Source organism: Mesocricetus auratus, unplaced genomic scaffold, assembly GCF_017639785.1.
Source record: "Mesocricetus auratus isolate SY011 unplaced genomic scaffold, BCM_Maur_2.0 Super-Scaffold_100013, whole genome shotgun sequence".
NCBI classification, from domain to species: Eukaryota; Metazoa; Chordata; class Mammalia; order Rodentia; family Cricetidae; genus Mesocricetus; species Mesocricetus auratus.
In genome coordinates this window covers 43,908,894-43,933,521 of record NW_024429196.1, presented here as the reverse complement: position 1 = coordinate 43,933,521, position 24,628 = coordinate 43,908,894, and the positions used below count along the sequence as shown (strand labels likewise).

General features: G+C 40.7%; 1 protein-coding gene across 5 annotated transcripts in view; it reads right to left on the bottom strand.

The window, feature by feature from the left end:
- Elmo1 (engulfment and cell motility 1) overlaps window positions 1-24,628 on the bottom strand; it is a 515,537-nt gene that overhangs the window by 124,856 nt on the left and 366,053 nt on the right. Inside the window, exon 1 of one of the 5 annotated variants that reach the window (XM_013114691.3) lies at window positions 2,622-3,098. The exons of the other annotated variants lie outside the window; for them this stretch is intronic. The gene's annotated coding sequence lies outside the window, so the exon portion shown is untranslated. Of the gene's footprint in view, window positions 1-2,621; window positions 3,099-24,628 lie in introns of those variants that run through there. 5 annotated transcript variants of the gene reach the window in all.

Here is a 24,628-nt window from a genome sequence, read left to right as displayed (position 1 = left end):
TCAATTTTACTACAATTGCTGTGAAAAGTAAAACATTCCTGTTCAAACTCTCAACACTTAATTTCAGGGAAGAGATTCAATATATTCATATTTTCTTAGACTCCTACTATGTAACTTTGTTCTCTTCAAAACATTAAGTGAGTTTATTGTGTTGTATTTTTACCTTTATCTTCCCCATACGCTACAAATGGCAGGAAGAGGCAATGGGAAGCAGCTTTCTCTTTCAGGAATGAGTAGAATATTCACAAGGCACAGTCCCCACACTAACACAAAAGGAATAATCACAGTGCAAATTCCATTAATCTGGTTTGTAAACAGCTCACAAAGCTCAGGAGACAGAAGACCACAGTGGGCATCAGATCCAGGGCTTCAGGTACACTAAGGAAGCTATCTACCTCTGAGCCTCTAATAATGAATGACAGTATTGAGAACCTCACTCAGAGAAGTCAGTCTCACTGCTAACACCAGTAAGGTTCACAGAGATGGGGACACCATAGGGGGCAAAAAAGGTTGATGGGGACGCTGTGCATAAAAGTGATTTGCTATTCCCCAGGACAGGGACTTGCTTATCCTCAGAAACTTATTGTTATCGAAGTGTGAGAGAATTATGCAAAATATATTTTCTTGGGGGTGGATAGGAGGTTCATAGCTTTCATACTCTTAAAGCTATGGTTCCAGGAACCAAAATTAGGTTGTGAATTACAATTTTAGAATTTTTTGAAACATTTTTACCTTGTCTATAAAACGCTGGGTTTTTGTTTTGTTTTGTTTTTGTTTTTTCCCTCTCATTCTTGATAACAGGTGCCAGCATTTCTCCCATGTAAAGTGACACTACAGGGGGAGAGAAGGGGCTAAAAGTGGACGGAGAATCACTCTAAGATGACTGTTCCTGAGTGTGTAGCTACGAGAAACCAGACTTCCTCAAAACGGTGCCTCAACAGGAGTGGGTGGTAGAGTGAGAAGCTTCGGGAAGAGTTCACTCCCACAGAGAAGCATACCTCTGATCAGCTGGAAGGCAGCACAGCTGACCACCTGGGACCGCTTGGGACCAGAGTCTAGCCTGCATGTCTAGAGAGGATGTCAGCTAAGAACAGGTCACTGCTCTGGCAGATCACCAGGTCCTCAGTGCACTGTCACCTACAGTCAAGAATAATGCCCTGTCCCCCATCACCAACCTGCTTCACTAAGGGACAGACTAGATCTGTCTCATCTAGTGGCCCCTCCCAAGTCTCAGACAGGCAGAGCTTACCTAGTTCCTTTGTATCTTTGTAAGTTCATCAAAGATTCCCACTCAGGACACAACAAATTTGACTTTGCATCTATGTGAAGAGCCACGACACTCTCTGAGCAAAAGGACACTCTTTAAGGGTCCAACCAATACATTCCCATGTACCACTGTTTCACATGATTCTCTTTATAAATGCAATGGGTATGCTTTAGCCCCCCAACCCTGTCCCCACACAAAATTCCAAGGGTACTATAGCACCTTGTTCACATGAGATAAAAAAGTCACATTCTTGTAAAAAGCAACAGTGATGAAGCCTCAAACATCAAAGACAAGAGAACAGATATTAGGCAGAGATGGAAAGTCAAGTTCAACCCCCACTCTCTGAATCTAAGCTGAAGGCAACACCTTCCCTCTCACACTTGCCAAGATCATAGCTCCTGTGTAATTCTGCATTGTGCCTGGGCTTCCTCTTGACACTTACATTTCTTAGTTTGCAGCTAGGAGGTCTGCAAGGACAGTGACCTTTCCTCTCCCTGTGCTGATCTTCACTGCTTATTTACAGTATTGTTCGCTTGTCTGTCTATGACTACTGAACATTAAACATTTCACCACTAGTATCGGAAAATTAAACCCAAGGGAGAAGAGCATTAGCTCAGAGCACTCCATCTCTGGTACAGAGCCAATGCCTAAACGTAACTTTGCAAACCCCCTGGGTTTCAGAGGGTTGGAGAGATGTAACACAGAGCCCTTTCACACATGCGTTCTGGCTGCTAAAATCTTTATGACTGCATCTCAACTCATCTCTGAAACTGATTTGGAAAAGCACATTTCAATTTGGACACTGACTTCCTGAAAGGGGGCAAGGACATGACCTAGCCCAGTTGCACATTTCTAAAACTGAGAACATTGCTGCATGGAAAAGAGATGCTTCCTTCAGTGGTCAGGGCTCTGAAGAGTGACAGACCATTCTAATAACATCTCTCTTCTCAGTGCAAATGCCAGCTATACAACCTGGCAGCTCCAAGCACCATATCTGCACGATTTTCTCCCTTTCAGTATTGCACAGGGTTAATTCTTACTAATTTAGTTTTAACACATTTTCTTTGAAATTAATCAATACCCACGGAGACAAACAGAACTCCACTGCTCACACTAATCCTAACTAGATTGCCAACATCCAAATATAATTTACAATCAACTACAAATCCGGCCAGAACCAAACAAAGCATGCAGCCTTTTCAAACAGTCTCCCACATCATGGGAACCCTTGCTTGGGTGTTCTTTCATGTGCTCCTTCCAAGCCGGCTTTCTTGGCAGACAATAGAACAAAGCTACATTCTATTTCAGCCTGCTAATATCCATGCACAGATGTGTAAGGCGGAGGTTTACTCACCAAGCTTCCGTAAGTCCATCTTCCCCAACGGCACACACTGCTTCTAAGCTGCTGCCACAGATAATGACTTAGAGTCGTGCCCCAGAAGGACAGTGAGCTGGAAGACCAGATGGCTCCCCAGTAAGCTTGTTCAAGAAACAGGTTTCCAATTGAGCCATGTGAACAGAGACCCGCTGCACACCTTCAACTGGAATACGCTCCAAGTCCAGAAGAATAAGCATGTAGCTTTGCTTATGTTTATGGAGCTGAAACCCAGGGGTGCTCCGATTGGCAGGAGTTGTGGAAAGATCAGCCAATCAAAGAGAGCTTCCATTTCAGGGAAACTCCTGCTCATTTATTTAGCATCTTCAGAGATCATCGGCTTTTCTGGGAAGAGCTATTCTCTAATCTGATACTATAACAAGGAAAAAGATCACTTGTAATTTAATTTCTTACAATCTTTGTCAAGACAGAGATAGCTCCCTTTTCTGAGTTCTTCTCAATGCCTCTGCTTTTTCCTATAAAGGTCTTAAGAAAGCGAGGGAAAGATGAGGAACAAGAAGGAGCTGGAGATAGTTCACATTCATCAGCCTCCACCTTGGTGGGAAGGAGGGTGGGGGGGAGTGCCGGGGCTCAATAATTACTGATTCTGTTGCCATGGAAACAGACTGGCTGCAGCGAGTTGGATTCGTGTAGAACATCTGCTGCCAGACCCATAATCAACTGCAATCTCATCTCTTCCCCCCTCTACTTTTATTTGATTGTTATGCATTCTTCCACCATCTCTTCCCATACAGTTTCTAGACAGAAATTCTATGTAACTTCCTTGCTTTGTAAAATACAGCATGTGCATCAGGGATGGTCACACATCCAGAAATGCATACAGAAAGAGACGCGCTCATCCCAGCAGGGGTCCCACGAGAGGACTCACACTCTGATTCCTACTCAAGAGCAGATGAACCTAAACACCCTGTACCCCAATTGAAATCCGTAGGAACTTCTAACCAAACAAACAGGCAAGATATCTTTAAGAACTAATCATTACCTAGTAGTTCTGGATGACATCAAATAAAAGTTTGCAATGGTGTCTCTCACAATGTATTACCTTGGTTCCCAGCAAGGCTTTAAATATTGAGTTGGCTGAATGTGGAGGATTTGGTGCACACGGAGTCTTCAGACTAAGCACTTTTCTGCATTAGCACTTCACCAACGCATCCCAGACAGGAGCGATTTCCCTTAATTCTCTCAACACGTTTTCATTCCTCCAATTTCTTCCCCTCCTGCTTGCTTTAAATTCCCCTGGTTGCACGCATGGCATGATCAGAATTAATGTTAGACTCTGTAAGTGCTGCTGTTTTTCCTACCAGCAGGGGCCACCACTGAGCAATGAATGGCTGCATGAATGGCCCTGTCAGGTTCCTTGGAGAGGAGAATCCAAGACAGCAATCTCTCACATACATATCTATACATACAGAAAATGACAAATGCTCTGACATGTCTAAATATATAGAAAACGACAAGAATGAAAAAAAAGCTAAAATCTAAGCAGATCTGTTGTCAATAGCATCACCACACCCTTGAGAAAAACTATTCTATAAAGTTCTTTGCAAGTGTGACCTTTGTGGTTCATGACAGAAAGTGTATTTCTGATGGGTCTGAGGCTGAGACAATCCACTGCATGTTTCTCTGGCTCTGGGAGCCAAGGTGACCTACTTGCATAGCGTGCATCCTGTATTCCCAAAGAGCAGTATCTCTGAGCTCCCTTTATTCCTACAGTGAGAGTGTCAACTGCCTCAAATGCCTTACCGCATATTCCCTAGTGTTCAGTTCGGGCCTGCTAATCACAGCATTGAATCTGCTCCTTCAAGACTTCATACCCCAACATCCCACTGTATTTTTATGTCACTGTGCACCTAGGAAGGAATTCTCACCAAATTCTGCTTGTCAGACACCCAGATCCAATACTGACTATTTCCTCCACTGTTTTCAGATTTCTGGTGCCATGGACAGGGCAGCTCTTCTGACGATCAGTCTTGCAGATCTCTCTAATCTAAGGATACTGGCTTACTCTTACCCTCTCACCTTGTTAAAAACACCCAAATATCCACTTTTTATGCAGACATATTTTATTCCACCCAGATCCCCCATCAAACAAAATCCAGTGTTTTCCAGGAGCTATTTACTGTGTTAGGAAGTTAAGCTAGTGATACAACAAAGAGGCATGGCTTCTGCTCTACAGTTCCTGGTCTTGAATACAGAAGGCTAACATAGAAAAATACACACCTGTGGTGTACATCAAAGATCTGAGCTATATGTTCAATGAGCACAGACAGCATGCTTCACTTAGTTAAATCAGGAAGCATGTCTTGGAAGTGGTGCTCTCTGAGCCAAATCCAGAGCATCAAAGAATCAAAGTCAAGGTACTGGAAGTGAGAGGAAGTATATCTCAGATATAAGGAACACACCTACACAGGGTTTGTGCAACGAGTGTGGCACCTTGTCTGAGACAAGACAAATAAGTAGAGTTTTAGACACTAGATGAAAGCTGAGTTTTTTTTTCTGTAAGCAATGGTAATCAGTTGTGGTACTCTGTTAAATAACTTCTTGCTCACCAACGTCCCTTAGTTGAGTTCAATGACATATTAACAGAATGTCAATATGATTGAAGCAGTCTATTCCATGATGTTCTTAATTTGTTAGCTTGGCTTGATGAGCATGTTGCAGTTTAATAAACACTATAGGAAGCATAGCAAGCATTACACCTGGAATAACCAATTTAATCCATACTACAACCCTAAGAAATATTATTATCCCTATTATGTAGATGAATGAAGTGAGGTCTAATAAGGTTAAATAATCTGACTAGAGTGTGATTTCAACTAAAGAATTCTGGTTTCAGATTTTGTAAGTGTGCTCCATGCCAAATATCTGTATCAAATTCTTTATTACAATGCAGATTCCTGGGTTTCATCGTTTCTTCTAAACCAGGACCTCATGGAACAGACTTCTGACAACTCCACAGGATTCTTAGGAATAATTCAGTTTGATGATCATTGTAGACACACTTGAGCAGAGGAAAAGACAGATAGTCTTCAGTGTATGTCATGCATAAGGGCGTTATTTTGAGAATGGGTGAGTTGTCTTACATTTTCAGGCCATCTCCAAAAGCCATTCTTTACAAAACAAGGCCAACTTTATTGAAGGGGACCACAAATTCCTATTGCATCGTGTGACTGACTCAAAGTTAGCTGAAGTGAGTACCCAGTATACCACGATGCTCGGTAGCTACCACAGTGAACAGGCTTATGAAAAGGCATGGTGGTTTCTAAGGGCCTCATTCACCAGGCAGAGGGATTTTTAGAGAAGCCACTTAATAAGTGTAGTAGATCCTGAAGATTCAGACAGCAAATAAAATGTTATAATCACTTCAAGCAACATTATTCCCTCAGAAACTAATTTTTGAGCCTATTTTCAAACTCCTGGTCTAAAACATGTTGCTTTGGCATCTGTTTCATCCAGATGCATGTAAATCATGACAATGAACATGATGGTGAAGACCTCACAGTGCAAAATATAGCTCTGCTACATGACATTTTCTTTGGTTGACTGGTTCTCTCTATAAGGTCTTGAGGGTCACATCGAGCTTTAATGAAATTTCAAACAAATAGTGTGTATTTCAACAAGTTCACCTTCAACCATATCTATCTTCTTAAAACACTTCTGTTGTACATACATCACATACACACCCCACATGCACACACACACAAACACACACACACACATATATATATCACAATACACCCATATATGTATACACCACACACACACACACACACACACACACTTCACTTCTAAAGCAGATCCAAGGTGACTACAGCCTAGACTAGGCCATGTTTATAAGGGTGCATGGTAAGAAATGGAAACTTTGTCCAAATGAGTGAAGGCATAGTTACTACTGACTCAGTTTAACTGGTTATATCATTCCAGAGACATGGGAACTAGAGTTGTCCAGTCATTTGGACTGAGTAGTATAATAATCTTATTATTTTAAGTAACATATTTGAAATACAAAATATACATAAAGTCTTATACACATCAAAGTAACTTTTTATCCTCCAGGAAACAAGATCAATAACATCACATAGAATTATTCCACACATAGATAGCTCCTTTACTTCTCACTGACATGGAAAGACAATCATAAACAAAACTTACAAAACCTGATACTCAGCCACTGTATTATTAGGTACCAGGCCAGATAAGCTTTTTGTGACAGGGCTAGATATGCATAGGGGAACACAATTACCAACAAATGAATGTGCATATTTTTCACAAGTTAATATCATAAATTGAGACAGTGAGGTTTACATTTAAGTACCTTGTTTTCCACCTTGTATCTAGTAGTAGGGGGTTTTCAGAACAAAGACTCAGAAATCTGTCTGAAGAGATAGCATGCTATGGACTCAGAACCCCCAAGGCAAGCATCTAGAACAGGATCACTCTCATAGCATCTAAGTTTGAGTTATGCAAAATAAGGCAATAACCTGGTAATATTTCTTCAGACTTTTCTATAATGTTATTTCTCACAAAAATGCTTATAATGTAGGCACATCCTACAAATGCTGTGAAATAAAACCAGATCCACATAACGTAAATCCATTTTACAACCCACACATTCCTTCATTCCTCTTCCCAAATGATAGGTGATTTCCACTCACAGGATTAGAGTACAGAGATGATACTTTCAGAACAAGGCAGACTTGATAAAATGGAGTAGGCTGACCTGAGGGCCATGGGGGAATGGAATGAAGGCCTGTCTGATGTGACACATTTCTAGCAATCTGCAGTGTCTTGGAAAGGAAATCTGGGAAAATTCAGAGCTCAGCATCTTGCCAATTCAAGTTTTCCAAATGTGCCAGGGAAACTCATCCCAGAATTGAATGCTGAAGAGAATCGTGCCAAAAGGAAAAATGAAAATACCCAAATTCTCAGTCCAATGTTGCCAAGCGTGTCCCTGGCAATATGGTGGCAAAAGCTACTGGGTCAACAGTAGGATACTCTATCAATGGTGCAAAATGGAAACAGCCTCTGCACCATCCTAAAAATGGGCTCTCAGGGCTCTTACCACACACTCTTACCAGTTTTCAGGCCTTCATGGGAGCCCTTCTTTCCTAACCCTGAGTCACATCAATTTCACAGGGAAGTATTTCCATCTTTTGAGGAAGAAAATGCTAGTTTTTAATATTCTCATTCTGAAGGCTAATTTCATTTTTAGTTACTCTGTTTAATCAGATGCTTAAGCACCAGAGGGGATTGCTTCCTTAGACTTCTCTGCATCATTTTGACAGATACATTGGCACATTAATAGGCCAAATGCCTACATTTCCTGATCTAGTGTTGCTGCATCAGAGCAGGGTAATCTAGGCATAGGGATGGGGTGATCAGTTCTGAGCAAAAGAGGAACAAGGAGATGGAGGAAGCAAGTAGACTTACTCCACCCAGCAGGTAAAGACTACTGTAACATGCAGGAGAGAATTAGGACACCAGAATCATAGGGGTCAAGTGGGAGATATAGATGAAGATAAACAAAGCAGATGGGTTTGCAACAGATATAACAGTTCTGCACAGAGCAGGGCATAGAAACACAATGGTGTGAGTGTGTGTGTGTGTGTGTGTGTGTGTGTGTGTGTGTGTGTGTGTTGCTCCATAAGGCAAAAAGGCCACACATGGAATTCTAAAAGTGACTTACAAAAAAACAGCCAGTTATTTTTACTTTAACTTTGGTAATGAAAGTGGCTTTATCAGAAGCCAGTAATGTCACAACTGTGTGTCTAGAGTTGCGCTGAGTAGCAGCAAGAACTTTCAGCACATTAGAAACATAATCCCACAGTGTGCTTGGCCATAGCTAAGCACTGCTACCCTCATAATAATGGTCTGATCTCATCCCCAACTCTTCTCTGTCAACTGCTTCAAATGACCATATGCCTTCAAATTTTCCCCCCACTCACTTCAGCTAAATGCATCTATGAGTCATGACCTCTGGGCAAATCCTCTTGCCTTGGTATTCCTAACTTTCTCAGGTAACAGGCTCTTACAACCTCATTCATACAGAAAGTAAATTCAGGTAAACAATCTTTTTCTTTGCTACTCACTTGGATATGTAAGTTTCTAACTTCAGAAAGTAGTTATTAAGTTGATGATACAAAGATAAAAATTGGTTGCAAGCGCAGTAACTAATCCACTAACATGCAGTATGAGAGGGCTCCTCTGTTCTATCAGGTCATCCCAGGGAGAATATAAAGCATGGTTTCCAAATAGCTTGTCTACAGTTCTACCAGCTCACTGCCTGAGCCGAGAATTATGGAGCAAATAGCTCAAATAATCACCAGTGTTGAATCATGGATAAATGTGCTTGCTTGTGCTGTTTTGGGATCTATTTTATACTCGACATCTAGGCTCTTCAGAAAATACACTGAAAAAACATATTTCAACAAAAATTTCAGTTTGGCCAGGCAGTGGTGATGTGTACCTTTAATACCAGCACTGGGAAGGCAGAAGCAGGTGGATCCTAGTGAGTCTGAGACCAGCCTGATCTACAGAGTGAGTTCCAGGACAGGCTCCAAAGCTGCATACAGAGAAACCATGTTTTGCAAAAAAAGTTTTTCAATTTGAAGTAAAATGTTGTTCACTAAGCTAATATTTAGAAAGCACCAATAACTTGATTTCATAAGTTGGCATGTGCTTCTTTCATGTCTTCAGAGTTGGTATCTGGAAATTAATGAAGTTCTAGTTAAGTTTTCCTTGTGTATTCCATTGTATTTCATCTTTCCCCAGCCTCTTGTAGACTTTGTTTTTTGTGCACTGAGTTCTGAGTCATAGGCCAAAGCTCTCCTAAAAGTGGTCCTTCCTGTAACTTTGGGTGATTTCTATATAACGTATATGCTGTTGCTTTTCCCATGCATTTTACTGTGAAGTTAGACCCACCCAGAGCTAAACCAGGTACCTTTAGAATTAAATTTAGTATCTGAACCCCAGGAACACCAAAGGGTGCCTGATGGAGGATGTTTCAGGCATGATACTGAAGGTTTCCGGATCCTCCGTTATTCTTTCCAGCATCATGGACACTTAGGAGATGAGGATCTCTGAAAGCATCCATGGCTTGTCTTCCTTGCTTCCTCCTCCCACTGCTGCACTCCAGCCTGCACAGGAGGAGGGTGTTCTGGGAAGCATCCTGTCCATCCCCCACCATGGAAACCCAGCAGTACATTTTCCTCTAAGACTTGCACATCTGCTCAGGTGCTTCCTTCAAGTTAGTGAGTGTACTTTGAATCCAGTCTCAGGTAACTTCTGATTTTAGTATCAATCAATTTCAGGCAAAGATGCAAGGCACCAGCTGAGCTAGCATGGCTAGTTCTGGCCAGGCTAGTTTTTACATAAGAATCAATAACTTTAGCCGAATTTTAAAATGGAGGGTCAAGATCAAGAAGCTCCTGAGACTTGCTGAACCACTGATTGGAACACACCTGAAGCCTGGTATCAATTCAGCAAATTTTTCCTCCTTACAGAATGAAGAGCATGCAATGTGTAATCTTGGGGTAAACTTAAAAATATAGTATAGAAGAAATCATTGTTAAAAATCATTTAATCTTTTGTGTTTTGACTTAGCTGATTCATATTTTTTGTATCCTGTTTTCTATATTCCTCTTATATAAAAAAGGCTTTCTGACATTTAGATAGTTACAAAAACTGAAGGATGAAAAATTATAATATATTCATGGATCACTTACATATATTTGCTGCTGAGTGGGGTAATTTTTTGTTTTATTCTCTTGAAATCTTAGTGAAATGAACAACTCTACATATAGCTTTGTTTCATACCACTCTCTCCCCTGCCACACCCATGACTCTCCCAGAGTTGTATTGAATGGCTTTGTAATGGAGACTATCAGTTAATGGTGAATTTCCTAACAAGAACTTTGTCTCCATTTGGGACTGATGCAGCTCTACAAACAGGCTGGCTGGAAGGCTTCTCTCAAGGAAAAGGCTTCTTCTTACATAATGGTGATCAGGAGTGGGATCATGAATTTCCACGCAGAATGACAAAAGCTTTAAAGGAATTTTAGAAACAAAAGAACGGAGAGAAGCACAGATTTTTGGTAGCAGCATTTTCTCAGGTGGGCTCTGTTTTGCTAGCGACAAGCAGAGACTCATGGGATTCGCTTAAGGGAGTCTTCCTGACGACTTATCATCATAAGCAAGCAAAAGAAAAAGAACCCAGCAAGGTTCTCTTGAGAGGCTCTGCTAACAATTGAAAGGTGTGTAAGCACAGCTGGAAGCGGCAGTGACCACATCTCCAAGCCGGCAGCTGGAGTCACGCTTGTGCCCGCCATCTTGGAAAAACGGCAAGTTTAAACAGCCGCAGTTTTAACAGATAAGACACGTGGCCAGAAAAACATAAAAATTTACAGTAAAGTCAGACTTGGATGAAGAAAAACTTCTATAGGTTTACAGTGTGTTTAAAAATATACGTAAGATTGAGAGACAAAATGAAACGGCAAAGTGGTAAATAATAGAGAAGCTGGCTGTGGTGGCGCACGCCGGTAGGATTTGCTGCAGAGGCAGAGGCAGGCGGATTTCCAAAGAGAAACCCTGTCTCAAATAAAAATAAATAAAAGTAAAAGAAATAGAGTAATAATAGATAAATAAATAAGCCACGTAAAGATGGAAAATACACAGAGAGTCTGGACACTGTATGCTATTGTGTTTTTCAATTTTTTCATTGCTAAGGAAGGAGCAACTGCTAAAGTACACTTGATTATAAATGCTGCTGAATTAATTCAACTTATATCTTTTAAAAATGCCTTGACTTCAAAATTTAAGTATAAGGATATGTTACTTGGAAAAGGAGTTTTCATTTATGTTTCTACAGAAAATGAAAAGCTGAGGATTCCTTCCAGGCTTCTGTGGTTTGATGAACCAAGTCCCCCGGAAGCAGTGGGCCAGATGTTCCAGCAATCGAAACAGCTAAGATGATGCAGTCTTACAGACCCCGAAAATACGGACTTATACAGGTTTCTGAGTTTTGTCATGATCCCCATGGTATGAACAGCGCCCCCTTCCAGCAGGAAGCAGTTTGGAATGAGCGACGTCCTAATTCCCATCTTGTTTATAAACCTTTGTTTTCATTTAAATGGGATTGTTTATAATTGGTTAATGATCACAGCCAATCTCTTTTTAATGGTAAAAAGGGGAATTATGGTATGGGTATTGTTTTTCATTTATTGATACAAATTCAAGGTCAATTTTGTGATATGTATATTTCTCCTCTTTATTAAGTATTGTGCTTATACTGATCTTTTAAAATGTAATGTGTAATTAAATACAGATTATAGATAGTTACTTATAATAGTCAGCATTTATAGTTAGGTAAGTTAGGTTTTCTAGATATACAGAAATATATTTGAGATAGATAATCTTCAAACCTTTCAAAGACCTTCAGAAAATGGCATTTAAAATGGTTTAGGGTTTTTCTTGACAATGAAAAATGTCTGCTCCTGGCAGCACCAATTATGTCTGAGAGGAAGATGGGCATCGAAGAAACTCGTTATGGAGTTTGCTTTCAACATGGCAAGATTAGCCATTTGGGCAAGAAACTGCTCTTGCCTAGACTGTTTGACTATTGCTGTATAAACTGGACATGCAGGACCCACAGGAAAGTGACTGCTGAACTCAGTCTTACAGGGTTCCTGCTTCATGGAAGAGTCTATGAGACTTTCTGCAGGACACAGAGAAATGACTGACAGACTGCCAATGCAGATGGACAGTTTTGAAATTTCCTGCTTTGCTGAGAAATCTTCTGGATACATTGTGGCCTATGAGCTGAAGATGGATGCCCCAAAGTTACAGAGGAACTTTGGGTGACTGTCCAGGTAGCAAGATGTCTCTGTCAATCCTAGTGTTTATATATTATCCTTCTGTGGTCTTTGATAGAGCTGAAGACAGATAGTTATAGTTTTCCTTAGTTATGATAAAAGATAAGCTACATATAGAACTTTGGACTCACAAGGATGGGATGGATATTTTCTTTAAATCTTGCTAAAATATTGTAACTATGTTCTTATTTGATAACTGTTCTGTTATATACAATTTGACTGTGTTAAAGTTAAGACCCTTTTTTTTTGTTGTTTAAACAGAAAAGAGGAGATGTTGGGGGGAAGTCCTGTGCATTTGTCAATAAAGCACTGCTGGCCAATAGGAATCTAGATAGGTGGGACTAGGAGCCCAGGAGGACTCTGGGAAGGAGAAACACAGAGAGTCGAGATGTAACACCATGGGGTAGGAAGCCCGGAAACTTCTCCGGTAAGAGACATACTTAGATTAACAATTATGGAGTAATTACTTAAGTCAGAGCTAGCCAGTAAGAAACAAGCAAGGCCAACAGCTTCATAATTAATACAGCTTCCTGTGTGTTTATTTGGGACTGATGCGGCTCTAGAACCAGGCTGGTGGGAAGGCTTCTCTCAAGGAAAAGGCTTCTTTTTACAGTCTCCAAAGACTTTCAAGGTTTAGTGAAATGTCAAGGTTTCTTGAAGCACACAGCAAGGGGCTACCCATGGCCCATGATGGTTTGCCAAGGACAGCAGTTCATTTTTCCTTTGTTAGGAGCTCTGAATATTTCAGCAAGTCAGTCACTTACCCAACCTGCATCAATGATCCTCAGTCCCATGGTGTGTTGTGGGTGTGGGGTGTGAGTATGTTTGTGAGCCTCTCAGCTTCTGTTCTCAGTGCAGATAATTAAAAGGCTTTTGTCAGGTAGTAAATCCCCCAAACGAAAAGGCAGAACAAAATCTTTGTCTTTTCTTCCAGAAATATCCCTCTCCCCTTCCTGATCTTCAAAGAAAATCATCACCACTAATAGTCAGACTTTTCAGTCATATTTTTGACTCTGGCTTGATCTGTTCAGGGACTACAAAGTATGTTGAAAATTGTTCATGTTTACTGAGAAATAGAAGCATTTATTAGCTCTTTTCTTCATCAATTTCTTCCACTTAGGACTGGAAACTTGTTGATACCTGTTGTCCATCTGTAATTGTTTTATTTTTCTTTTTGTTATACATCTTGGGGTAGGACAATGTTACATGTAGATCAACTGTACAATTCCAATTCCATTTTTGTCTTGGAAAGCATGTATTGCAGAACACTGTCCTCTGGGCACAGGATGGCCCCCTAGAGCTCTCACTATCATTGATTACTCACATTCCACTCACAGGCCACTGGACCTATTAACTTTCTGTAGTGGAATAGGGGAAACAGCCACAAGCCCCACACCCACCCCCTACTTTGGGAGTTATCTATGTAATTAACAATTTCCAGGAGAGACAAATGTTTCTTTGGTGGTTTACATATTAGTTGTTCATACTTCTGTAGGCCCTACTCACCTATATTCCTGTAAGAAACTCCAGTGAAACTCATTGCTTCACAAAGCTAGACTTTAGTAGAATAATTTCTTTGGTCTGTTGTTGATGCTCTGATGTTGGATAAGTGGACATTTGTTTACATCTCCCAAGAAATAGCTAGGCAATGGGATAGCAGGCTTTTTGTGGCTAAAGAGGTATTTCACTGTTAAATAGACACTACTGAAGTTTAGAGCTATGATTCTAATTTTGAGTATAGGTGTAGTTTTGCTTCTCTGTTGTTTTTTTCTAAAAGTTATACTAGTAACTGAATCAACAGTAACTATTTTGTATCTTACACATAACTTTTCTCCATGTGGTTTGGTCTCTGCATATGTATGTGTACTGTGGATCCTTTACACATAAGTAAACCATCGTGAGACAATATTCATTGGGGAGGACAAGTACCCAGCGGGGTCAATGTGCTGCAAAGATGCCAAAAAACCTGAAATTTGGAACTGTTCATTAGAGATTTCTCTGCATTTGTCAAAACCAGTAGACTTTATGATCTTCAAGGGCCAGCAACATATTTTATAACCAGACCTCTGCTCCTTTGCTGTGATATATTTTTAGTGAAGGTAGGATGGAGTTTGAGGTAGATTAATATTTGAAAAGGAAAAAAGGTGGATGAAGGTAGTCCCTTGAGGGTGCCGCCTGCCTTGGAGTTATTCAGGTGAAAGTGGGGGCTTCAGTGCATTCCTATGGCTCTGCAAGGAGGAGATTGATGATGCAATGATTAAAACTGTTAAAACTGATACCTGGCACAGCAACATCCCAGAGCTGACCAGGAAATTACAATTCAAAGCACAGCAGAGCTGGCCATGCAGGTGTCTAGGGACACAAGCTCTGCCTGGGAGGCAGGTGGTGAGTGCAGATGCTAGCCAAACATGAAGAACCAAACATGCTTCCCTGTGCCTCCTCTGGGACGCTCCCACTTCCGGAAGGCAGTACTTTACATACATGAGGATGAGCCAGAGAGAACAGCTAATTTTACATTTCATAAACGGTTGAATATTGACCATTACAGGTGGTTACATCTCAACTGGCTTATTTAACAGTCACAGCTATTTTATTAAGGTTCATATTTGACAGATAAAGAGACAAATAACAAGATAGGTTAATCAACCAATAAGAAATGCTGGAGCTGGGATTGAACCCCATTCTATGGGCTCCGAGTCAGTACTGCTAGATTTATGGCACATTATTTAACCAGTTAAGTGATCGCAGAACAGGGTACATGAAAGAGGAAAGAAAGAGCACTGTGGAAAATGCAGGAAGGCTGTTGGGAATGAGTGGTCAGTTCTGAGGGTTAACCACCTCTGCTCGTATGTGACACACAATTACAAAGCTGAGTCATTTCACATTGCTGTGTTTCAAAAACAAGTAACATTATACAGACAGAGCAGGCTAGTTTAAAAATGTATTTAGTGTGTGTGTGTGTGTGTTGTAACAACAATTAATGAAAAAAGAGGTCATGAATTTGAAAGATAACAAGGAGAGATATATGGGAGAGCTTGGAGAGACGAAAGGGAAAATACTGCAATTATAATCTCAAAAATAAAAGAAATATTTTTTAAATCATCAATTTAAGGTGATTTCATGGGATTCTTTCTAATCCTCTGTTTGGGAAACCTTAAAATTTCCCTTGGGCCCTTAGTAAAAGGATGGATGGGAGAGGAGACAAAGCATCAGGTCTCTTGTATCAGCTGACTCTGTTGTGAAATATTTTATAGCTTAAAAATTCTATTGATTACAAAGTTGTGGCAAAATGCACCCCCCTAAGCATAGATATTTTACTCAACATTCTTTTCTGGTATGTTCACGAATAAATTTCTATTTATCTGAAACACTTACAAAACAACCATACCTCACTAGTATCTGTTCAGCTTTGGCTTGGGGACAAACATCCTGCTTGCTCAGTGACCACAATAAAACAAGCCAGACAGCTTTTCTGGCATACCTGAGGTCACTGGCAGATTTTTCATCATGATAAATCACCTACATGAAAACAGCACACCTGGGAGATGGGCAGCTTTTACCCTCTTCTGCTTTAAGGACACATTGCAGCCAGGGAGCCTTCAGACAGAATTCCATGCTCTGTGGTTCACAAAATGGAAATCTGGCATTCGATGCCAATGATATTTCCTTCTGTAGCAATTCAAGCAGCAAAAATCCATATGCCATCCACTTCAGATCTAGCCATGCCACACAAACAGGTATGCCAACTAGAAATAAGGAACATGAGGACCAGAGCCCATCAAGGGAACCTATTGCCTTCAGCTCTGCCTAAACACAAATTGCATCCTACGGGGGTCTTTCTGCCTTATGCCACTCTTTGGATAATGCAATTTTCCCCCAATTGAATAGAACTTTGAAGGCAAAGGTAAAACACAGTGGCAATTTTTGTGATGAGCTCGACAAGCTCCTGTTTGTCATCTGTGAAGCCCTACCGTCACACATTTTTGGGTCTGCTTGGGTAGCACCAGTCCCCTAGAAGGGATAGATCGCCAGAAGCTGTGTTTGTCCTCTGCACTGGAACATCTCTTGACAGCCATCACGGGAAAGGATAAATGTTATTATTGACATTATTTCCCCTCTATGGCCTGATAACATGACAAACAGGAGACTGGAGGGTTCCCTGATTGCCAAGGTGTGTGGGTTAAGCACGACTAACAGTGATATAATAAATGAGTCCAGCTGGAAAATGAAAGAGGAGTTCCAACTGTGCTACTTGGAAAAGAGAAACTGAATTTGTTTTGCAGTGGTTCAATTTCTCCGAAGCTTTTCATCACTTTGCATAAGCTACACTGGGAGGAAAACAATTATCATGGCAACTTAATTAAGCAACAAATGGCACAATTATTTTATAAGTCTCACAAAGTATTGATATCTGAAGAAGAATTTGATGTATATATTTAGAAGGATTCAGTAAGAGAGCTTGCTGACGTCTTAAGCATGATGGGTTACTTTGTTGGCTTGCTTTGTTTTGTTTTGTTTTGTTTTGTTTTGTTTTGTGATGAAGTGTCCAGGCTGACTTCAGAATTCCTGGTCTTGGACTCTTGGTCCTCCTGCTGCCAAATTCTGATTGTTGGAATGATGGCATGTGATATTATGTCTAACTAAGACAATTCTTTAGTCAGCAGAACCGCAAAACACTTAGTACCCCTGGCCCCTGGGAGCTGAGTCAGAACAGCCATTCTATATTAAAATGATGCAAATCAATTCAACTTTTGGCCAGAAGGACCATTGTAAATGATTAATCAGATGTTTCTGGCCATCCACTCAGGATTTAACCCAAATTAATTGAGCAGATACTTACAATGCATCTAGAGAATATTGAGATATAAAAGCTCTGCATCCAGATGTAATTTGGAAAGTCAGATTTATAGTTAAACAGCTACTGTGGAATTAGAAGGTATTTTACAATAGAAAATTTGAATTCCACATTGTGGAGGCAGAGGTGCAAAGCTTCATACTGAACTGAAAGGGAGATGGTAACTATCACACTGAGGTGGCACTTGTGCAAACTTCTAAAGGATAAGTAGACTCTCAACAGGCAGATGGGAGAACACATTTCTGGCAGAGAGAATGAGGATGAGCTAACACCAAGAGATAAAAGTGTTGCAGTATATACAAAAAACAGGGGTGGGGGGCATTCGGGATATGCCGGCAGTCTAGGAAAGGTGGAGAGTGAAAACATGAGGTAGAGGCAGGAAAAGTATGTTACCATGAAACTTCCTGAGCCAGGTAACAGACAGCCACAGGAAGATTAGAAACAGGAATAATGAGGTCATATCTGTGTTAATAACACCTGCAGAGTAAGGAGATTTCAAAGACAGAAGCTAAGTAAGTGTAACAGTTGGTGTTTTAGTTATTGCCATATAAATGCTGTGTAACAAGCAATCTCAAAAGTTAAGATGTGATTCTCACTCCAGGTCTGCAGGTCAGCTGAGATGACTTTTTGGTTATACCTCTAATTCTGTGGGTTGACTACAGAAAATTGCACCCCATATGGCTTAGTCTGGGGCTTACACTGAGATAGCAGCAGCTACCATAGTACACAGTTCTCACTCTGACAGCAGAGGTAGAGGATCCGAACTTACTGCAGCCAGGACTCTACTTATTTCATGGGCACTGCATATCATTGGTGCAAGAAAGCCATCTCAACAAGTCAGAGGGGAATATGGCAAAGAATTTAAGGTTTAATTACTATCCCCAAGCAGGAAGAACTGTGACTAATCATCGAACTGACCACATAAGAGGTGAGAAGATGAAAATATGGATCGAGGCAACCACGAAAGGATAGAGGGTCATACAGTGATTATATGACTCTGGGTCATGATTAGTTTCAAACAGAGAGATCAGTCTGTAAGTCTTCGAAGGGAGCTTCCCTAGCCTGTCTGCCCTAGCCTGTCTGCTCTGTTATTTCCATGTTCTACTGCCAACCCTAGTATAGACATAAAGATTAATGGAAAGAATGGTTTGCATTAAAAGTAGACAATGGCTCTACTAGCCATGATGTAGACATAGATATGGCCACACTATTTGTATAATTATAGTGAGATCATTTTGAATGTCTGTAAAATGCCAGATACATTGCAAGACTCTTAAAAAATATGGACAATTCAAAATTCCGCTCTTAGAAAACTTAAGAATCAACAGTTTACTGCCATGTGTTGTAGCAAATAGAAATTCACAGAAACAGAGAGGGGTGGTGAGTACCCTACTGCCATATGTTGTAGAAAATAGGAATTCATAGGGACAGAGTAGGGTGGTAGCATTCCATGAACATCAGAGTGAGTTGTTGTTAGTAATAGTCATGGGCTTCAGAACTTCCCTGAAGAAGATGTTAGCCCTACTGGGGAAAAGACAGTAGAGCTCACTACCTCCTTAATTATCTTCTTCCACCTAGATTCATTAAGGACCACTTCCTTCTAGGATTACAGTCAGCAAAACACTTACAGGCAACAAAAAAGCAAGAAGGAAGGGGGGAATAAATAAATTAGGAGCCATTAGCTCCCAAATTCATGTGTTAATATTAATTTTTCTCCCTTTTGCATTTGCTACAAAAGAGCTAAAGAAAGTACTGATAGCCGAGCGTCAGTGGCACATGCCTTTAATCCCAGCACTCGGGAGTCAGAGATAGGTGGATCTCTGTGAGTTCGAAGCCAGCCAGGTCTACCGAGTGTGTTTCAGGACAGCCTCCAAAACAATACTGAGAAACCCTGTCTCGAAAAACCAATAAAAAAAAGAAAAGAAAAGAAATTACTGACAAATCTTGTTCCCTTTGGCCTGTTCCTGCCTCTTGAACTCTATTCCTGTCTCTGCCCTCTTGACTCAGAGGTTCAGGTCTATGACTAGTAACAGAAGGGAGGCTGGTATGAGGGTTGAATGAAGCTGATCAAAAAATTATTTATTTTATGTATATGGGTGTTTCCCATGAGTGTATGCCTATGCGTCATGTATATGTCTGGTGCCCATAACATTTGTTCCCGCAGAACTGGACTGGAGTCATAGAGTGTTGTGAGGTGACGTATGGGTTCTGGGATTCCAACCTAGATTCTCTGGAAAAGCAGCCAGCGTACTTTCCTACCGAGCCACCTCTCCAGTTCTAGATCTGGCATTTTTGCTGACAGCATCTAGAGCTCTTCCTTGGGGTTTTCTAACTTCTTACAGCTCTTGTTTTGAATTGTTTGCAAATGACTTCTGGTCACTCTTTCATTCTGACTCTTTGGGGATTTAAACAACAAATTGCTCTCATTTCCTGTATTTGAAACCTGAGATCCTCAGTTGATGGTACTGCTTGGAGAGGGTGTGGAACCTTTCTTTGGAGGTACAGCCTTGCTGTGGGAAGGACATCACTGGGGGTGGGCTTTGAGGTTTTATAGCTTCATCTCACTGTGGTTTATGACAAGTAATTCCGGTTGCCAATTTGACTACATCTTTTATTATTATTATTTTTTATTTAGGTTAGAAACAATCTTGTTTCACATGTCAATCCCAGCTCCCTTTCCCTCCTGTCCTCCCCTGCCCTCCCCACCAGGTCCCCCAGTCCTCCATCTTTAATCAACTAAAACCCCAACAGCTAGGCACACCTATGAGGTTTTTTGTTCTTTTGTTTTTGTTTGTTTGTTTTCGTTGATCATTTGAGGTAGGAAGACCTATCCTAAAGCTGGACTATACCTTCTGGTAGTACCCCACATAAAAAGACATGAAGGAAGGAAGCTTTTGCTTTCTGTCTGCTTGTCTTCATTTTTGCTATCAAGTGCATCCATCCTGTTCCTGAACCATTCCTTCACTAGTGTTAGAAGCCACTCCTTTAGGATTGCAACGTAGACTGAAGAACAGCAACTCTCTAGGAGCTCCCTGGGGGTCCAGCACCGGACTGGGACTGCTAAGAAATCTAGTCTCATGGAATGAACAACCAGATCCTTGGCCTTTCCTTCAAGAGACAGCCACTGTTGGACTAGCTAGACCACAGCCTGTAAGTCAGTCTAATAAAGCACAAGCACATGCACATGCACGTACACACACACACACACACACACACACACACACACACACACACACATACACACACTATCATTAGAGATGAATCCTGAATAATGAATAATATACTGTTCTTTTTTTTCTCTCCTTGCTTCCTGTGCATGGATAAAGAAAGAATTTCTTAGTTTCCTGTTCCTGTTGCCAGGCCTTCCTGACATTATGAACATCTAACCCTCTGGAACACTAATGAAAGTTGTTTGGTAATGGTATTTTATCACAGCAGTATAACAGTAACTAATACAGACTCTTTATCTCATGTCACTTCTCTGTCCTCAGTCCCCTACACATCACACCTGGCACTTTCAGGTGACAACAGGGAACAACTACATGACACAGACATGATCTTCTCTTTGTTGCACTCCTCACAACTGCATTTTTAATCTACCATTAAACCTAATTTACTTTGCAATTATACGATAAATATTTTTGGTCAATAAGGTCTTGATTTTATGAGAGATCAGCACCTGACAGTATCCTTCTTAGCTATGCAACTCTGATTCCTGTCTGACGCTTAATCTAAAATGCTTTCATCTCAGTACAGCTTCCTTAAAATGTGGGTGATTTCCTGTTAATTAGACATATACTAATAAAATGGTTTCTCTGCCATTATCAAATCCCTCATATAATCCACAATGGAGTCTGGAATTCAAGTCACAGGAACTTGTTAAGCACTAACAGAGAGGCCCAAAGAACAGTTAATAGACGGGAAAGGAGTTTGAGAAGTGTCTGAAGAGAGTAAAGCAGTCAGCTTGGTGAGTAGTGATTACTCTCTTGCTAAGGGATGGTCTGTAATTGAACTAAGAGACTGATGGATAGCACTTCTGTCCAGCAGAAGAACCTGCTAATTGTTTCCTCCTCATACTTACAAAATCTTGACATATCAAAGAAAGTTATAAAGGCTTGAGAAGTGAGAACTCTATGCCAGGTTTGGATTACAAAGGGATACCCTAGAAATATATCAGCATTGTCAGACTTATCTAGAATTATTTATACTACATATGTTCAGTGGGGGACAATGTCCAGAAGGCAAAACACATTAGCTATGAGTTCAGCAGACTGTTACAGCTGGCCTTTCAAACACATGTTAACTAACCTAAAGATTTTTACTGCAATTTTATATACAGGATCAACAACACTACGAATGCTTGGAGGACTCTGGGTCTCCCTGCATTCTCATTTGTAAGTGTGGGAGCATTTGTGTGCAGGTGTAGGACACCTGGAAAAGGTCATATATAGCTTCTTCATGAATGTGGCATGCTCCCTGTGAAGCTGGAACCATAGCAATGAGTGTTCTATTAAAATTTTTTCTGTTTAAGTCAGAAAGTTATCCACTCTTCCTGAAGAAGTTTGTAGATAAAAACCTATGCCATGTGGTCTCCCACCTCCATATTACTATTGCCTGGTACAGGCTCCTATCCAGAGCTGAAACACATCTACCTGGCAGCACAAGAGAACAAAGCCATTCTGAGTGGCAGATAATCTTTTTGTTCCTATCTCACAGATGAGAAATCTGAAGCCCAAAGTGCTGGGTTCCTTCCACAAGGTCATCCAGGTGCAAGAAAGGAAGACCTGAAATTTTAGTCACCATTGTGTCCAGCACTGAGTCACCTGTAGCACATTTGGAGGTAAACTGGCAAAGGGAGACCTTTAATATCAGGAACATGAAAAGAAAGCTCCTTCCACTGTGGCCAAATTCCCTTTACAACTAAGCCAAATTTCAGAGGTTCTTTCTATAAAGGTGGGAGGCAACATGTATTATCCATATTTGAAAAATATATCTTGGGTACAAATATTCAATACTCAATATTTCTGTAACTACAATTTCAGAAATGAAAAAAAAAAGGTGATTAGGGAAGGGGTGTAACCAAAAGAGGTTGCAAAACAGCTCCACACAGCGGCTGTCTGCCTGACAGCCTCAGGTTAGCAGCTACCAGCACATTTTTATAGAGCAAATACACTACCGTCTATTTCAACAAATGCTCCGTACAAAACCAAAGTTAGCAAAGTCACTCTTGATCTTTCTGCTTCCCCAAAATAGTGAAATTGTGACTGATGAGGAAGGTGTAATAAAAAGTGGCCAAGTTCATGAACAAAGCCCAATGCACCTTAAATTAACAGCTGAAAAACACAAGCACGGGAATCCATTTGCCACTATTCAAAGGGAATCATGACAGGAAAAAAAAATACATCTCTTCATACAATGCATTTGGTTCTAGAGGAGGTCTGACTGCCTGTACTGCAAACCCAGAAAACCTATTGTGGCAGATGAGAAGGCTTTTGACTAAATACTTGTTAATAGCCTAGACAGTTAAAATAAAATACATAATCTCATTGCATGACATGAGGGCTCTTTAAAAGACATCTCCTCTACTTAAATATTCATGTTTCAATTAAAATGTACACCTACTTTATTAGCCACACCAGGTCCAGTTCAGATCAATAACAGCAGCACTAGATGGAATTCTAATGAAGATAAACAACTCTGAGTCCTCCCAGCTCCCCATGGGCACTGACACACAAAGCTTCCTTTCATGACTTGCTGCAAGATATTTTACAGTCACCTGCCTCATGCAAATGAGGAGGCTCATGTTTATTCATGATGAGAGTTACAGACCACCTTTCATTCCATAGGCTGGCTCAGTGAACCTAAAGAGTGCCTTTTGCCCAGCTATGGAGCTGAGCATGCCTAGGAGGAGAACTTCTGAATATGCAATTGTCTTCTGCAAACACACACTGAACGTCAGTAAGCCAAAAGCAATGCAAAAAGCGAGTATTCCCCCATTGAGCACAGGCCTTTGCTGGCTTTAGCATTTTAAACACCATTCCATTTTATGCCACACCATAATCTACTAAAGGTTGATTTTTCTCTGTGGATCTTCCTCAGGGGATTTCTCAGAATGCTTCCTTCTGGTCCATTCTCCAATTCTTCCTAAATTCCATTGACACAGATGAAGTTCACAGCTTGGCCATGGGTAGCTGCTTTGCTGGGTCTGGGTTGTCCCAGAGCAGTCTCTGATATTTTAAGCATCTATGACTTTTCCTTAGTGAGCCAAAGATTCCAAGTGCCTAGCTTATTTTACTGTTGGATAAAGTTCCAAAATAGCCAGGTTACTAGTAAGGGTGCTTTTAAAATTGCTACTTCTATTTTGGTACACTAAAACACGCAAAGTCATGTGATTCTGGATTGTAATGTTGACTTTGATGGTGCCATAAAAACAGATACTTGATAGGCCCCAGAATGGCATAACCATAACCAAGTATGTCTGGCCACATAGTCAATGGTTGAAGAGGCATTAATTCTCATCAACTGTTAAAGGATACCTGTTGATTTTCTCTTAGGCAGCTATCATGCAACATGGAAAACCAAGGCAGTTCAAAAAGTTGCTGGAAAAAAGCTGATGAAATCAGCATAAGTTGATTTTTGTTACTGTTAGAAGGTTCGCAATTCAGTTCAGAATTTAATGTATGGTTCATGAGCATCTTCACCATTCACTGTCATTTAAACATAATACACTACAAAACGACTTTGAAAAAAGCTGTTTACTCACATTTCACAGAAGATTTATGTTATGATTTCTAAAAATGCATGTTATATCTGCATATGAATTTACTTCCTCAAATTATTTTTCTATTTATTATTCCAATTGCTATAACACCACCATAGGAGAGGATGAAACACCATCCCCATTTTTAAAAATTTTGTGAATTTTCAGGTATAGAATTGTTGAGTGGCTAAATGACTTAGACTTGATGCTGGTGATTCTGGTGTCTCTGCACTTCAGAGGTGGACATTTGGGCCCTGGATTCACACCAGGACTCAGAATGACTGATACTGACCATCAGCAACGAGCAGCAGAAGAGATTGGGGCTTTCATGGCACCTCTCACAAATGCCTCCTCTTGCAATCCTAAGATGGCATCCCCACCCCATCTCTTGGAGCCCTGAGAGTCGGAGAAAGATCAGTGGTCTCTGACTGAGCAGCAGGGCCAGTAAGCAGCTGAGTCCTTGCTGGAGACTCGGACTTTA